The sequence below is a fragment of the Nannospalax galili genome, unplaced genomic scaffold, assembly GCF_000622305.1.
Source record: "Nannospalax galili isolate Female #2095 unplaced genomic scaffold, S.galili_v1.0 scaffold202, whole genome shotgun sequence".
In the NCBI taxonomy this organism is placed as follows: domain Eukaryota; kingdom Metazoa; phylum Chordata; class Mammalia; order Rodentia; family Spalacidae; genus Nannospalax; species Nannospalax galili.
The window spans coordinates 5,054,481-5,073,703 of NW_008349000.1; positions in this window are offsets into that span (position 1 = coordinate 5,054,481).

A 19,223-nucleotide genomic window follows, 5' to 3' on the forward strand; every position below is an offset into this window, starting at 1 on the left:
GAATGCAAAGGAAAATAGCTTTAGATACTTAAGTGACAATTGAATTTATTCTTATAATTGTTTTAGTAGCTTTTGTATAATCTTCATCGCTATTATGAGATATAAAATGTATTTATCAAATCTGTAATCATTATGCCAAAAAAACTGAATTACTGTAATATTTTGTATATTGTTAAAACTGTAACTTTAATTGTAAAAAAAAAAATATAGCCCTAAAAAAAAAACTGCAAATAGAATAATAATAATTAATAAGCCAAAATTATTGAATACAAAACAAAGCTATACATAAATAATGTTGTGGTTGACATTATCAGTCTAGGGTTTATCACTGGGTTCATTCTCTGAGGCAATTAGAGAATTAAATCAAAGAAAGTCAATTAAAGAATTAAAAGCCAAGCAAACACAGTTTTATTGAGAGATAAAGAAGCACATGCCTACACATAAAGAATGATACATACACACCATCATTCAAAAAGATAAAGCTCTCCACAAGTGCAGAGGGGAATTTGGATACTGAGAATTTAATGTCCCCTGGAGTGGGCATAAGTTTTAAGGGTTTTGGTGGTTTTCCCTCCACAAATTTTAGATCGGTCGATATAAAAATATTTTATTTAATGTTTTTATTTTATGAGTATGGGTGTATTGCCTACATGTATACAAGTACACCCATGTCATGCAGTCCCCACAGAGGTCAGAAGAGGGTGTCAGATCCCCTGGAACTGGAGTTACAGACAGTTGTTAGCTGCCATGTAGGTGCTGGGAATTGAACGTGGGTCCTCTGCAAGAGCATCCAGTGCTCTTAACCACTGAGCAAACTTTCCAGCTTCTGATCAATTTAAATAAAGAAGAGAAAGCTGATAGGTCACATTTCTAAGCTGAGATATCCAGGGCTAAGTGACTCTAAGCAGGTCAGTTAAAGGGACCCTGCTGGAGTTAAAATATAAGCCTTCCTGTCAGAGACCAAGAAGGCGGAAGTGTGCCATCTTTATTACTCTAGTGAGCCTGTTTGCTTATCAATTATTTAGTGTCTTACAAAAAGACAAGACAAAAACAAATAGAAAGAATTTAAGTTAAATCAAACCACTGATCAATTACATTAAATATAAATGACCTGTGCATTACAGTTAGAGATTATTTTATTTAAAAGCTATCAAGTTCCATCTTTGGCTTTCTAATGTTGATTTGATGTCTAAAGGATTTCCCAAATGATAAACATGGATAGTTCAGTATTACCTACTACGACAATGGTGTGCCTTACAGAAAAGAAAAAAACATATACCCCTACCTCAGATAGGATACAAAAACAAGTGTTCACTGGCTTAATGATTTGAATATGAAAAGTAAAGTCATATGAACTAGAAGAAAATATAGATCACAATTTAGCTGATACCAGGATAAGTCTTTTAAAAATATGGTAATGAAACAGTAATCATTAGCATATTTATATAGTACCTACAATGATTACTCTACCAATAAAATAATTCAACAGAAGAAAACCAAAGGTGGTTGGGAAGCAAACCCAAAATACCATTCACCATCATTGACAAAGACACCGAGAAGTTAACTTTCACACACCTACTTAGAAAATATTTCAAGGGCATTACATCATTTTATGTTTGTGAGGACACAGAGACTGCAATAAGCCATGGAGGAAACATAGACATTTCTAGGCAGCTATTTAAAGTATTGCCTTGTGCTGTAACACATTTTTCTCCTTTTAAGACATTTTTACCATTTTAAAATTTATTGAACAGTATTAAAGATGCCAAATTTTTTATTTTTATTTTACATGTATGTGTGTCTGTCTGCATGTAATAAGTGTACCACATGCATTCAATACCCACAGAGGCTAGGCCAGAAGAGGGCATTGGATCCCCTGTAACTGAAGTCACAGATAGTTGTTAGCTGCCATGTGGGTGCTGGGAACTGAACCCATGTCCTCTGCCGAAACAGCCAGTATTCTTAACTGCTGAGCCACCTCTCCAGGCCCATGTCCTCTGCCAAAACAGCCAGTATTCTTAACTGCTGAGCCACCTCTCCAGGCCCAGATTTTTTAACAGATAAAATCTGAACATAGATAAATCATGCCCATTCATGCAGTGGGATACTCTACTTAAATTATGGAATATTTTCTGCTTTGTTTTTGTTTGTTTGCTTGTGGTGTGAGGGATCAAACCTAGGGCTTCACATATGCTAGGCAAACTCTCTTCCAGGAAGCTGCAGTCCCAATAAAAATAAAAATTATTGACATAAAATAATTCCTATGGTGAAGTCACATTTTTTAAAGTGTATGAAACTGCATGGTCATAATGTTAACCACTCTGGTAATATGTTTTTATGAAAAAAATGACTGATTTTATATTCCCAAATACTATTTCTTTTTTCTAAAAGAAAATTCTAATGATATATCCCAAATGCCACTAGTGATTACATACGGGAATAGGGCAAAGTGATCTTTTACCAGTTTTATAGGTTTGCTTTTTATGTTCTATTTTGTGATTTTATGAATTTAATTAATACTATACTATAGTAATCTGGTAATTTAAAACCTACTGAAAATAGACACTCCTGGGAATTCTCTCTGTTCTACACCATCCAACACAAGAATGAAATAATATTTTCCTTCATCCCCTGTTACACCTGTTGCAAAAGAGTAATGCCCATCAAAACAGAAACATCTGTCCTGGTCCATGGAAACTTTGACTATGTTATCTTATATTGTAAAGGGGATTTTGTGTGTAGCTGAATTAAGAATGGGAAGTTGTACTGGATTATGCCAGGCAACATCACAAGAGACCTTATCACTGAAGCAGAAAGATCAACATTAGTCATAGAGATATGAGGATGGTAAGAAGAGGTTGAAGTAATGTTTAAGAAAGAAAAAAAGGCCATGAGGAATACAGGCAATTGCTAGGCGCTACGTACAGCAAGGGTGCACACTCACCCTTGAAGCCTCCAGAAGGAGTGGAGTCCTGACAGCACCTTGGTTTGGACTTCTAACATCCACTAAAGAACATGCTTTGTGTTGTTTTAAACTCCCAAACTGTGGTAATCTGTCACAGCAACAATAAGAAACTACTTCATGGATACATTTTTTTCAGTGGTCTCTTTCTCTACTGTTGAGTTAAAAATGATTTTCAATCCCATACCTTAAGCAAACCTGAGGAGTTCCTGGATGCAGACAGCTGATACTTAGAATGGGTTCCAGGTGCCAGGCTGCCATTGGGACACTGTTCAGAATCCATCTATCACAGCCAGGAGACTGCTGCTCCTCTCAGCAAGGAAAAGGTAAGCTTAGAAGCAATTTTGCAAACAGTAACTATGTCATGATTACAGCTTTGTTGTAGCTACCATGACCGAAAAGAAATCTATTTTGAAGCACAATTCTGTAGAGCAGGCTGAAGGACCAGGAAGACTGGTTGAAACTGCAGATAAAGGGATTGTTGTAAAAGCGACACAGATACTTCAGAATCACGAGACAGTGAAAAATTGCTGAAAGATTCAATCTGAAGATTAAAGTATTGGGAATATACTGGAAATGTAGGTGGTGATGAAAACGACAGACTCGCTAATCACATCGTTAGCAACATTTTCTGCATGGTCAATGAACATTATCTCTACTATCTCTTGCATTCAACCTCACCAAAAATATTCCCAGAGTCAACATTAGTTACAAAGTCAAACTGGGCCCTTATGAATTATAGAAGGCTACCTCATAGAATTAAAAGAAGGAAGGAAGAGGGGGAGGAGGAAGAGGAAGAGGAAAAGTAGGGGAAAGAAGGCAAAATAGTTACTATGGTGTAGGTTCTTATGAAAATGCTTTATATAGAACAATTCATTTATTATCACAATATGTCTATGAGACTGGAACTACTATATTCACATTTTAAAACATTATTTATGGGGTTGGAGAGATGGCTCAGTGGTTAACAGCACTGACTGCTCTTGCAGGAGATCAGAGCTCAGTTCTCAGCAACCACGTGGTGACTAACAGCAGTCTATAACTCCAGTTCCAGGGGATCTGACGCCCTCTTCTGGCCTCCCTGGGCATTGCACGACAAGGGTGCACCTACCTACATGCAGGCAATACAGTCATACACTGGAGAGGCTGAGCCATCTCTCCAGGCCTCTCTCCCTATTCACCTTTTTAAAGTGAAGATAGTTTTTTTGAAGAAGGAAAAAACTAAAGCAGATAGACATTAAATAACGTTACCCATCGACATGCAACTAGTAAAAACTATAGAGCCAGGATTTCAGTCCAGGCAGTTTAGCTTGTGTTCATACTCAATATGATGTATTCAACAAAAGTTGAAGCACTTAATATGTACAACAGGCAGCCAGTACTCAATAAAGTCTTCATGACACAAATATGTTTCAAGGAAACCAAGATTACTAGTGAGCTAGGGAGGAATCCTTCAGTACCCTGACCTCAATGCAGGCAATTTAGTGTGAGAGTATTTCACCAAGATGAGATTCTATAACAGGTTTTTCCTTTTAAGTTTTCTCAAATTAGTGTCCATAAAACACAGTTTCTTACCATATGAGTAGATTTTACAAGTGGGGTATGCATGTCCAAATTTGAAATACACAAAACTAAATCCAGTTAAGTTGATCTCTTCACAGCAGAGTTCTCAGTCTCTCAGTCATTTAACATCCTCATATCTGCTGATTTAAGCATGCTAATCATCAGAGGTGTGTGTGCTGATTACATCTGTCAACTTGACACCAACTAGAGTTACCTGGGAGAAGGAAACCTCAGCTGAGGAATTTCCTCCATCAGATTGGTCTGTGGCCATGCCTGTGAGTTGTTTTCTCAATTGCTAATTAATGCAGGAGGGCCCAGCTCACTGTGCATAGTGCCAGGCCTAGGCTGGTGGGCCTGGGTTGTGTAAGAAAGGAAGTCGAGCCATCCAGGGGAAGCAAGCCAGTAAGCAGCATTTCTCCATGGTCTCTGGGTCAGTTCCTGCCTCCCTGTTCCTGCCTGGAGTTCCTGCTGTGACTTCCTTCAGTGATGAACTGTCATATGGGCCTGTAAGCCAAATAAACCCTTTCTGCCCCAAGCTGGTCACAGCAACAGGTGTGAAAGAGGAGCACAATTGTTTTGCTTTATCTTTCACACAACTGTGAAGAGTTTCTACAACAGTATCTCACAGAACAATCTTTGGAAAATTATATTTTATGGGTCTTGACTATGTCACTCAAGTATTTACAAATAAAGAGAATTCCTCATCCTCCTCTTCTTTGTCTATCCTCTCTGTCCTGATTCCATTTCCCAGTTTTCTAGACATGACTCCTTGAAACGAACTCTTTCATTCATCAGTTCTCTTATCACTGTCTCTCCTCCTAGTCCCTGACTCTGTCTGTGTATCTAAATTTTTCCCTGAGCTTCTGATCTTAGCTGGAGAATAGCAGTTTCCCAGTAGCTCCTTCCTTAAGTCACCAGTGTTACCCAGGCTCTCCTTGCTGTCCCACAAGCCTTTGTTCTGTCTTCAGTCAACACCCTCTTCTCCTCCCCAAAGCGACTTGAAAATCATTGGCAGGTTTCAAGCCAGGAGTTACAAAGGTCTCTCTCCACCTTGCTATAAAAGGAATGAGAGGCATCCTGCTGTGGCAGTCATCTGTAAGTCTGCAATCCTCACTTCCCTCAAAAGAGCTCAGCGGGCCCTGCAGGTAACTGGATCCTAGGAACTTGACAAGCTCCCTGCTGAGGCCCTGTGGTCATAAAGGACTGGATCTTTAGTCCTTCCCCTGCCTCCAGAAAATCATAGGCAACCAGACTGTAAGCATGAACCACTCATTAACCCATTAACCAGCCATGTGGCATGAGACCTTCCTCTCCCCCATGAAACCAAGAGGGGACCCTTATTTTGGCTCATGGGCCTGAACTATCTTCAGAATCCCTGCCATGTTGTCTGTCCATGGCATTAAGAACCTTCCTAATAAAGTCCTTACCCAAAAGGACAATCCACTTCAGTGTCCCCCTTGAACCCCTAATCTGAGACATTACAGTCTCCATCATCTTGTCTTCAAACTTCCTGCCCAACCCTCTACAACGCTGTTTTCTCTCTCAGGAGTTTATCTTACTCCCAGCTTACGAGGGCTTCCATTTTCCATCCCCCCCTCACCACCATCTCTGTTTAAAGCTAAACACCTCTTCTGTCATCTGTTTCTCAGATGAAATATTTTTCATGGTATTCAAAGCCAACTACCTCCCTTGAATTTTAATCTCATTCCATGTTATTTATGCTTAATTTACTTCCTTAAGTCATCTGTTCCCTCGTGCTCTGTGTGACCTTTACCCCCTCAAACCATAAAAATCATATGGTTACACTGTTACTCTGACCATTCCTCTCCTCAAAACAGGCACTTTGACTATTAAGTCCCTTGTATCCCCTCTTTTGTTTTGAGTCATACTGCTAAACTTCTCTTTATATCTCTACTCCTTTACCAGTCATTCACTGTTTACCATGAACTAGCATCTGTTCATTATACAGCCTGGATATGACTCTGGTAACTGCTACTGATGGTCTCTATGATGCTTGTCCCAACAGATGCCCTGATTACTGCGCTCCTTCATTGTGCTTGACTTTTGCCCATTAAGGTTCTTAATTAGAAAATAAAAGCAAGAATGTGGTTGAATCATAAGCAAACACTATTCTAAAGTTACAGAAATGACCCCAGAAAATTCACAGACAAAATACCACACTGCAGGAAAGACTAGAAGCATAGAAATATTGGCTACCTGGGAAGTCTTTTCTTCTTGCTTTTTCCCTGACACCCACAGTCTATAGGTTGGCTCTCTTCTGTTCACCTAACACTCCAATGCCTTCCTCACTGTCCGGCTTCTCTGCTTCAAAGACTCTGAAAGAATTTGCTTCCTTCCGAGGTATCCAATATGTCTTAAACCAACCTTAAGAATGAAAGTAATTTAGGCTTATACATACCTGCCTATGTCTGTCTTATACCAAATAATTCATGCCCTACTTTAGAGAGCACATAGAAAAAAATTTAGTTTACTTTAAACTCATCACACCTGTAAACACATGAAGACAATTACCACATCTCATTGGCGTGTTCTCCAAGCAAAGCATCCTCGGGTCCTAGTCTCTCCAGCTTTATCATACTAAACCAGTGATTGTCAAATTGTGGCTCCCAAATTAATAGCATCAGCATCACCTGTAGAAGCTTGCTAGCAATGCAAATTCTTGGATACTAATTTCAGATTCTCGAACCCAATTGAACCAGAAACTGGCTTAGAATGCAGCACTCTGGGTTTTATGAAGCCTTCCAAGTGTTTCTCATGTATACTGAAGTTTAAGAACCACTACACCTAACTTTCATGTGCCTGAATTTCCCAAATATGACTGTCCCTCAGTTGATCACCATACTACAGGTGTGGGACAAGCAAGTGATATAAAGATCACCATGATCTTTGCGATTTTTGGTATCCTTATCAATTCTGCATCAGACAGCTTGCCATTACTATAACAAAATGCCTAAGATAAGTTATTAAGAGACTATGTTAGTTTTGGCTCATAGCTCTAGAGGGTCAAGGCCAAGATCCCTTAGCTCCATTTCTTTGGGTCTCTGATGAGGCAGTACATCATTGATAAGAATGTGTGACAGGGCAAACCATTCATGAACCAGAAAGCAAAGAAAAAGAAGAAGGCCAGAACTCCATGATACTATTCAATGGTATGGCACCCAGCAATCTAAGGACCTACCATAAACTCTCACCTCCCAAAGGTTCACAGCTCCTCCTGATAGGACCTACCATAAACTCTCACCTCCCAAAGGTTCACAGCTCCTCCTGATAGCACCAACCTAAGCAACAACCCTTGAACACATGGATCTTTGGGGGACAGTCATCCAAACCCTAACAAACACCATAATTAAAATGAATCATATACAACTGTGTGCTTTCTGGCTTTAAAAAATGTCTGATTTCTCATCCTTGTATTCTTTTGCCCAGTACAGCATCTAGTTCATGGTAGACTCAATAATCATTGAAATTAAATGAAAAAACAACAAGTGACAACTATACAATTATAATTTGTTGTAATCATACCATTATTAATTCATATTGTTTATGGTCAACTAAAATACACCAGGACTTTGTTCTCCCACCTGAGGTTGCACATCAGAATTTTGTAGCTAAATAGGGGAATTTACCTCTATTCCTATCAAACCTAAGTGTTTTTGTCTTGTGTGTATATGTGTGTGTGTCTGTGTGTCTGTGTGTCTGTGTGTCTGGGTGTGTATGCGCATGTGTATGTGTGTGTGTGTGTGTGTGTGTGCATGTGCACACATTCCACAGTATGTGTGTGGAGGTTGGAGGAAAACCTCAGATGTTGGTCTTTGTCTTCCACATTGAGACATGGTCTCTTGTTGTTCACCACTGCATATGCCAGGCTAGCTGGTCCAGGAGCATCTGGGGAGTCTCCTGTCTCTGCCTCCCATCTCAATTAGGAATGCTGGGATTACAGGTGATTACTGTCTTGTATGGTTTTACATTAGTTCTGGGAATCCTAACAGTTCTCACACTGTGTGGCAAGCACTTGACCCACTAAGCCATCTCCACAGCCCCCAAATCTAGGCTTTATAAATTTAATCCACCATTTCTGGCTTTTAAAATCCTTTGTCATTTTAAAGATCATGATTCCATCATTCAGCATAACATTTTATCTCCATTCGTACATTATTTTTAAATTTTATCATGACTAGATTAATGTCCACTTCAATTCATTGTTCACAAAGCCATGTACCATTTTCAAACATTCATTTGGTGAGTTATTGAGCCCATTACAAATATAGAAAAGATCTAGTTTCCACACAACAGGAGTCAGAGCTTGTGAACTCAGAGCAGTTGGAAACTAAATTCTTCTTCACTGATTTGACACTTCCAGAGACTAATTTGCATAGAAACAAGAGCTAAGCTTATAGAGAAAGATGCTGTTCTTATGACTCCTGATTGCTTCACACTTCTGGGTGCTGGTCCTTCTAGAGTCTGGATACATTCTGTCCTCTTGTTTTCTCTTTTAAATATTTTATCATTTTTATTTTATGTGTGTGAGTGTTGTACCTGTGTGTATGTAAGTACACCACATGCGTGCAATGCTGGCAGAAGCCAGAAGAGGGTGTCAGATCCCCTGGAACTGAAGTTACAGGTGGTTGTTAGCTGTCGTGTGGGTGCTGGGAATCAAATCTGGGTCCTCTGGAAGGGCAGCAAATGTTTTTAACCTCTGAGCCATCACTGTCCTTTTGTTTTCAAAGGTAATCCTGTAATATACCCTCATTTCCCTAATTAAGAATTAAGTAAATCTGCCCATGGACAGTGTTACTTTATTCCTCTAAAAATAATGGTTGAGAATGTATCAGAATCTCCCAGAGTCTTGGTCAAAATACAGACTAACAGGTCTGTACTCCCAGAGACTCTGATTCAATAAGGCTGATGTGAGATCCAAAAACAGCTGATTCAAATTTTCCCAGATGAGACTGGTACATCTGGTCCAGGGACCAAAGTTAAAAGAACCTCTGCCCTCTTGTAGAACAACTACCTTCCCATGAGAGCAGGGCTCTGATGCCCCAACATTTTACTCCTTTAATCCCAACCCACTTGTAATTCATTTGCTCCCCACTTTCAAAGTTGGGCAGACAAGGATCACAGGATGCTAAATCAAAGTAAAATTGACCTGAAGAGTCCTCCATACTCAAACCTTGATTCATTCTGTAGTGAACTGCTACCTAAATTAGCGTGTAAACCAAATGAAAGCCTAATTTCATAGTATTACCCTCATAACAAATAGCTGCCTCACTTCATTACAGCAGCTGAGCTTTTGTTCATCATGGTTGGTTGGCCAGCTGATTCAAATAAGGCAAAATGCTGAGCTATAACCATTTAAATGTCTCTGGATCTCACTTGTTTTCCATTCATAGATGCCACCTGACTTCAGAGTATACCAGAGTTCTGAGGCCTGCCAGATTTGTGAATGGTTCTATGCTCAATTAATTATTTCTGCTAAATTGAACTTGTCTAAGACTTTTCATTTGACAGAGAATTTAGAAAGTTTGCATGACCATGATAGATGACTCCAAAAGTCCTAAAAACGCTTGTAAAATTATCAAATTAAATTGAGCCAATTATCTTACAAGTATAAGTCAACTTCATAATTTTGCATCTCTCTACTACATTCATAATTCAGTCTCTATATATTACCACACTGTATGATATGCTACCTAGAATAAAGGACTTACGCAGCCATATAATGCTAAACAAGTTTCTTAGATTCTATAACGATCACCCCCTGGATATTATTATTTGGGCAGCTTTGAAAAATATGTTCATGTGACTTTTGCTGAAGGGGTTTAACTTAGGATTCAACCCAAGTGTTGACTGCAAGTAGACAAGTAATCAAGCTGGAAGGGTTTCAGGCTGTAGTCTGTACATGAGGATTGAAGCTTAAGACCTTTCACTGCATGCCCAGAACTTCTGGTGCACGCCAACACAGGCTTACCATGCACTGAAAGAGGGACGCATCGCCCTCTGAAATGGGTAAAGAATGACCCAAACTGAAGCAAGAATATAAGTGGCATTGGAGAGCTCAAGTATTTCACAAATGACCACCTTAATTTTCCAGCTAACATGGTCACAAACACACACACACACACACACACACACACACACACACACACACACGGAAAGAAGTAGAAGCTCATCCAAAAGGTAACCCAGCAGTCCTGGTGTAAAGGGACTGGTTGACATGCCCACAGGACAAACCCACAGCTCTCACAAGCCGCACATTCAGGTACAAATCTCGCTGAGACAGTGACTTCTCTGGCAGAACAGGTCAGCATAAAGGGGAGTTTCCCATGCTTAGAGCGCTGTAGCTGGGTATCATCTTAAGAGAGATGCTGTTGTTTAAAACTGTGATACTCTGGGGGCCTGAGATCAAGGAACACTCACAAGTCAGGAAGCCTGAATTCAACCAGTCATGGCTGGAGAGTAAGAGACAGCTGTAGAAAGCAGAAAGGCTAGAGAATAACAAACCAAGTGCAAGCACCAGGAGGCGTCTCCCAGGCTGCTGCTGTAGAAAAGATGCAGGGAAGCAGATCTCATCAACTGAGAATAACTCTGGAGTTTGACAGCCCTGAGTCTGCGTTCATCAGATGGATCAACCTCGGGGGCCACTGATCTGCTGCTGTTCACTTCTGTGCATTCCACAAACTGTGAAGCTTCAGTAGAATACTTCCTGCTCCCTCCTGCAGGGGGTCAACACTTAGGATAGGTGGAAATCAGGAAGACAGGTCTCCACCTGTACAGATCTTAGTGCTGTGGTTGCCTCCCACATTTCTAATACACTTGGAAAACAATGTGCCCCACCCACCCCAGTAGAGCATTAGCCACCACGGGAGAGGAAGCTGATGGGTCAAAGGAGGATGGGAGCACCTGATCGACCCACAGACTAAAAAGTTAAATATAGCCAGTAGAGGTCTCTGGTACACAAAAAAGCAAAGTTAATAAAGTAAAGACAGCTCTGGTAGACATTGGACACTTACTCAGTGCAGGCTCAGCGGCAACATAACTCAAGGAAACAGCACACAATTCGACTGATACTTCTCCCCTGCATATACCTCACAGTCTCTCCTACCTCAAGGACCCTAAGGAAATTGCTCCAACACATTATTTTTTTACATCTTTTTATTTTTACTGCATTTTTAAAATATTTTACTATTTTTGTTTTATGTGTATGAGTGTATTACCCAAATGCATGTAAGTGTACCCCTGTTGTGCAATACCTGTGGAGGTCAGAACAGAGTGTCAGATTCCCCTGGAACTGGAGTTGTAGATGGTTGTTGGCTACCATGTGGGTGCTGGGAATTGCAAGAGCAGCCAGTGTTCCCAACCACTGAGCAATCTCTTCAGACCCTTTACTACACTTTTAGTAGTATTTTATCACAGTTTTATATTTTTATGTTTATTTATTTGAGAATTTAATATAATATATTTTGATCAGGTTTACATCCCCTCCCCCCTTTCCATTCCTACCCTTCCCCTGACTTCATGTCCTTTATTATTTTTTGTATTTTTAAAAAGGCCTATGAAGTCTAATCTGTGTTTCCCAAATGTTCTTGGATGCTAGTCTGTCCCTTGGAGTCTGGTCACCCTACCAGGCATCACACCAGTAAGGAAAACTGACATCTCCTAACATCTATCAGTTGCCAACAGATCCTCCAAAAGGGCTTGGGCTTCCTGCTCACTCCCCCATCTGCACTGGGCCCCGTCTGGCTTGGGTACTGTGCATGCTATCAAAAGCACTGTGGGTTCATATGTGCAACTACCTGTGGTGTCCAGACAATACAGTTTCCTTGCATCCATCTACCACTGCTGGCTCTTAGAATTTTTCTGCCCCTTCTTCTGCAATGATCCCTGAAACTTGGGAGGAGAGGGTGACTGGCTTGGCGAAATATGCTCAATGGTGCAATAGTGGTAGGAGTATTATGGGAGTGACCAGCTAACTCCTAATTTCAGTTAAGGCCTGCTTCACAAGGTAGAGTCCGTACCTGACACTGCTATCAGGGCCAGACAGTTGAAAGGAAATAAAGAAAAAAATAACATTACTACAGTGTCTTAGAACTCAGTGATGCAATCGAGAGACCAAACCTAAGAATTCACAGGATAGAAGAAGATGAGATTAAAAACTAAATGTATGGCTGGCAAGATGGCTCAGTAGGTAAGAATTCTTGCCACTAAGCCTAATGACCTGCATTTGGTACCCAGAACCCACATGGTGGAAGGAGAGAAACAACTCCCTCAAGTTGTCCTCTGGACCTCCACATGTATGCTGAGGAATTCACATGCCTCCTCACACTACATAGATGCACAGATAGGTAGGTAGATAGATGACAGATGAAAGATGATAGATAGATAGATAGATAGATAGATAGATAGATAGATAGATAGATGATAGATAGATGATAGATAGATAGATAGATAGATAGATAGATGATAGATAGATAGATAGATAGATAGATAGATGATAGATAGATAGATAGATAGATAGATAGATGATATATAGATGATAGATATATGATAGATGATAGATAGATAATAGAAAAAAGAAATGCTAAAAGCATAAATAATTTCATTCTATTCAATGACTGTCACCAAACCAAGAAAATGAGTTGGACATCTAAATACAGGAGGCATTTAGAACCCAAACAGACATGACCATGACCAAAGATGAGATTCTCCACCACACAATACAGTCAACGTGTCAATATTAAAGCAAAGAAACAATAGTAAAAGTTGAAAGTAGAAAAAAACGAAGACCTGAATTTACCTACAAAGACAAACATCAGAATAATATCAGTTGTTTATCTGCAACCCTAAAAGCCAGAAAAGCAGGGAAGAATATATTGCAAGCCCCAGAAGTGGAGAACTGTGAACCAAAATTGTATTCAGCTAAGCTACCTTTTGAAATTGATGAGAAAATATGGGCATTTCAAGATAAGCATAAACTAAGGTAGTTCACAACAATCAAGCTAGCATCAAGACACTTGAAGGAATACTATACACAGAAGTGGGAGAAAGCCTCAATCTTAAGAACACAGGAAAGAATAAATTTCATGGGAAGAATTTTGAACAAAGGAGATCTAGGAAAGACCCTATCGTGTCCAGCACAGTAAACCAGCAAACCCCTAATTCTAATAGGGAAGAAGAAAAAGAACAAAGAACAACCTAACCAAACAAAAAAGCAAACAACAAAATTATAGAAATTAGAAAACTTTTCTCAATAATAACCTTAACCATAAATGGCCTCAACTGATCAATAAGGACACAGACTAGGACACTGGATTAAAACAACTATCTCTTGTCTCCAAAAAATAACCCCTACTGCAAAGACTTCTGCAGACTGAGAGGCAACGACTAAGTCAGTCTGAGATCTAGCTCCGTGGTAAGGTATTTTCCCAGAAAATGTGAGGCTCTGTGAGCAACGGACAAAATAAATAAATAAATTAAATTAAAAGGAAGTCAAAGCAAGCAAACAGGACCCCAAAACAAATTGGTATAGCTATACTGATAACTGATAAATCTGATTTCAAACCAACATTAGAAGAAATAAAGGTCATTGACCTGTGAGCATGGTGCTTATAATACCAGCCAGCACTTGGAGAATTGCTAAGTTTGAGGTAGACCTGATCTACATAGAGAGACCTTATGTTTAAAAAAAAAAAAAAAAAAAAAAAAAAAAAAGCTACTACATATTAATAAGGGGACTAATTCACCAAGGAAAGATATCAATTACAAATATATATGCACTGAATCTTGGGGTTCCCAATTTTATTAACGAAAACTAATAGCTATAAAGGTCAGATGGAGAGTTGGAGCCCTGGGACCCATATGGTAGGGAGAACTGATACCTTCAAGCTGTCCTTTGACACCCACAAACACACCATGGCATACATATGGATAAAAATAAAAAATAAACATTTAATAAATATCTTAAAAACCAAAAAAGAAATGAAGAAGTCAGATAGGTCCTGATTCAGTGGGCTTTACTACCCCACTATCATCTCAAAATAGGTCATTTAAACTAAATTCAACAGAGAACCGGCAGAGTTTATTAAATCATGGAGGAATGCTGTTTGCTGACTTGCTCACTGGCTCATCCTCAGCTAGCTTTCTTATACAGCTCAGACCTCCTGCACCAATCATCAATCAAGACAATCTTTTACAGGCATGACCACAGTCTGATCTGGGAAGTTCGTCGTCTGAGGTTCCCTCTTCCCAGGTTTCAGTTGACTATAAAAACTGACAAGGACAGAGGCTGAGTTTCATTCTTCTGCATGTGGGTGCCTAGTCTTCCAGTACAATTTTTTAAACACATTATTTATTATTTTTATTTTATGTATATGCGTGTATTGCCTGCATGTAAGTAAGTGCACCCATGTCATGCAATGCCTGTGGAGGTCAGAAGAGGCTGTTGAATCCCCTGGGACTGGAGTTACGGACAGTTGTTAGCTGCCATGTGGGTGCTGGGATTCGAACCCAGGTCTTCTGCAAGAACAACCAGTGTTCTTAACCGCTGAGCCATCTCTCCAGCCCCCAGTTCTATTTTTTGAAGATTATCTTCTCTTCAATGTCCACTTTTTGATAGTGCTTTCTCAGATGTATGTCCTTTGTACATTTCCCCAAAATCAGCTGCCAAGCATGGTGCCACACATCTTTAATCCCGCTGCTCAGGAGGCAGAGGCAGGCAGATCTCTGTGAGTTCTAGATTAGCCTGGTCTACATAGCAAATTTCAAGCCAGCCAAAGCTACATAGTAAGGCCCTGTCTCAGCAGCACTAATTGTTAACAAAATTTCAAATCACTAATGTTCATATTCCTACCCTTTTACCTTCCCTTCAGCTCTCCCCATTCTCTTCCTGTCTCTTGAAATTCTATCGGTTTCTAAGCACTCATATAGTACCCCCACCTATACGATTGGTCATTTCTTGCCTCTAAGCAAAGGCAAAGAAATCAACTGAGCTTTTGGCATTTATACGTCGTGGCAGATAGGACACTAGCATGCCCATGATCGCTGCCCTCCCCCCGCCCCTGCCTGCCCCTGTGTTCATACCATTGTGTAGTCTCCAGCCCTTGAATATAAATAGTAACTGTGACTTCTTTCTCACAACAGAGTACAACAAAGAGGTGTGATGCCATTGATTACACTGTGCTGTGAGCCTCCACCTCGCCGCCGTTCAACTCACTCTAGAGACTTATTAGCTTAGTGAAGTAAGTGGTCATGTTGAAAAAGCCCCATGTGCAAGGACCCCTGGGAACTATGGGCTGCAAGCAACTGAAAATCCCCAGTCAGCATTCCTCAAGACACTGGACCCCTCAGTCCTACAATTGCAAGGAAATGAATTCTACCAACAGCTTGAGCGAGTTTCGGTGTGTTTTCTTCTTCCACCATGCCTCCACACAAAAGATACCCAACTGACAACTTCATTATAGCTTTACTAGGATCCTAACAAGTAGACCTAGCTACTTATTCAACTCCTGATTCACAGAAATTGTAAGGTGACAAATGCGTGTGGTTTTAAGCCTCCAAGTTTATGATTAATTCATTATATAACAAGAGAACACTACTGTATGTGTCTTCCTCTGAAGGCTTCAACCCCAACACGTCTCACTGAACCTCCCCTGCTTCTACTTGTTTCTTAGTGACTTGACATCATCAAATCCTCCAGTTCTGACCCTCCTTCTTGTCCAAACATTTCTTTCCTCTGAGATTATAACCTTTCATATTCAGATCAGGGGCCATGGTCCACAACTTCATTAAGTTTCTTGCCAATATTCCTAACAACCTACTATTCCCTAGCAATTACTTGATAAATCCATAAACTTGAATAATTCCAACTATTTACCTTCTTTGTTTTTATCTTGTGGCCATCAAGAAAGTCATTCAACTGCTCAAAACGGTGAAAATGAAATTTCGCAGGTATGGTAACATTTATTCTACTTAAAAATCATCAAAATTATGCGTATATTTTTCAAAGAATATTTTTAAAGTAACAGAGAAAGTACTGGAGGCAAATTGAAATGAGATTCCTCTCCACTAGAGGACTGTGTGTTAAAACGTGCTATCTCCACTATTTGCATAAGGCTATTTCAAATGTACTCTTTTTGTAATATGCCATATCTTGTTTATTCAATCATCAGTTGGTCATTTGGGTTGTTTAAATTTTCTTTTTTTTTAACTGAATTTTTACTATTTTCATACAATATAATCTGATGATATTGATATCCCTTTCTCTAGCCACCCCCTCCCTTTGTCTCACCCTGCCCAATTTAATGAGCTCTCTTATATATATATAATAAGGCCCACAGAGCCCAGCCCCCTCCTCCCACAGTCCTTACGACAAAACAAGCTATAATTTCTCCAAACTGCAGTTTGAGGAACCAAAGAATTTATTGGGCTTCTATACAGATCAGTGGGTGAGGGGGTTACCTACAGAACTGTGGGCACAGGTGGGGACCCTGGCTTCCCCTGTCCCTATCCTTAGTCCCTCCCCCATGTACCTCTCCTGCCAACTGGTTGGATAGAAGGCATGACTGACTATCTCTGCCCCTCCTGTCCTACAGAGTGTCCAGGGTCAAGTTTGTTTGTGGTAACCAAAGCAAGCAGGTGAATATAAGCTTGAGAAGAAGGTACTTTCTACAGCTTGCTATTCTAGCTTGCCAGGCAGAGGACAAGCCCATATAACAGAGGCCAAAGTAGAAGCTTCACAAGTTCAAGCCAGCCTTGGCTACACAGCAAAACCTTGAATCAAAATTAAATAAACAAATAAGTAAATAAATAAATACTTGTTTTATAACATTCATTTAGCTGTTAAATAAAAATAATTATATCAGCTGGGCGTGGTGGCACACGCCTTTAATCCCAGCACTCGGGAGGCAGAGGCAGGCGGATCTCGTTGAGTTCAAGGCCAGCCTGGTCTACATAGTGAGTTCCAGGACAGCTGGGGCTATAGGGAGACCCTGTCTCAAAAAGACCAATAAATAAATAAATAAATAAATAAATAAATAAATAAATAAATAAATAAATAAATAAATAAATAAATATAATATTTTTATTGAATGTGTATTTCATACATAAAATCATCTTTATTCCCCCTTCCCTTTTGGCACCCTCCCCTAGGCCCCTCACTGGAGTTCATACATTCTGTCATTTGTATTAAGGCCTATTATGCAAAGTTAGGATAATATTTTTATTAATTCTTTGAAAATATCATATAATGTATTTTGATCATATTCAATCCCATGCTCCTCCCCAACTCCTCCCATATCTACATTTCACCTCCCCACCTCCTCCCAAATATCTGTCCTCTATTGATTTTTGTTGCTGTTATTGTTGTTAATAACTCACTGAGTCCAATTTTTGTGCCCATATACACACAAACTGCATATGGAGTGTGAGGCCATCCAGTGGAGTGTAATCAGCCTATCGGACCACACCCTTAAAGAAAACTGACTCTCCTCCCCCAGAAGCCATCAACTGTCCACAGACCCTCAGTTAGGAGTTGGGGACCATGAGCACCTCTCCACCTCATGCTAGAATGTTGACTAGCTTGATCCTGTATAGGCCCTACGCAGGCAACCACAGCTGCTGTGCGTTCATGAGTACAGCAGTCCTGATTTGTCCAGAACACCCTGTGTTGCTGTGGTCCTCCCCAACCTCTAGCTCTTAAAATATTTCTACCCCTTCTTTTGCAGTGATCCCCGAGCCTTGTGGGAGAGTGATATAGATGTCCCGTGTGTAGATGAGCACTCCACTGGCCCTTGTCCTCTGTACTTTGATCAGCTGTGAGTTTCTGTGTTAATCACCATCCACTGCACAAAGAAACTTCTCTGATGAGGTCTGAGAGCTGCACTCACCTATGGGTCTAGAGACACTAATTTAGAAGACGGGTTGAGGCTATGTCCATTAGCAAAATAATAGTAGTAAAACCACCCTTGAGGCCTATGAGCTCCTCAGCCATGGGTACTTGGCCAGATTTATAGTACCAGGCCTTCAGTTCCTCCTATGGAGTGAGTTTAAATCCAATCTGAATGAAAGCGGTTAGTTACCCCCATAATACTTGTGTCAGTATTTCACCAATGGACATATCCTGCCATGCCAGTCATTGTTGCAGTTTACAGGGTTCATAGCTGGGTAAGACTGTTGATGACTCTTCCCTGACCCCAGCAGCCTATATAACACCTTCCAGTACTATAAAAGTTAGCCCAAAGAGAGAAAAGTTCCTGGTTATTGCCAACTTGATTTCTCATGTCCTATGAGCAAAGTATGTGCTTTCTTCAACAATAAGGCATTACCATCAAGTTCCAGTAGGCAACCAAGTGCAATGACAATAGCCTGTACTGTTTGGGGAGTCTCTGGATACCTCTGATCAACTGGTGGAGGGATATCTCACACCTGACACTGGGTCTTTTATTTAGCAACCTTTGGCTTCTGGGAGGAGTATTATCCCCTGTATAGGGTAAAAGAATGATCTTAAGGGAGAGGGAATAGTAGAACACAGATGATATGAAGGGGAAAGGAAGGGATGGGGGATAATGGGGAGGGAGGCTAGGTTAACAGAGGGATGAGAGTATAGGGTAGGGGATGGATAACTAACATTAAACATATTTGGAAAAGGCCAAATGGAACCTATTGTTTTAATGAGCTTCATATA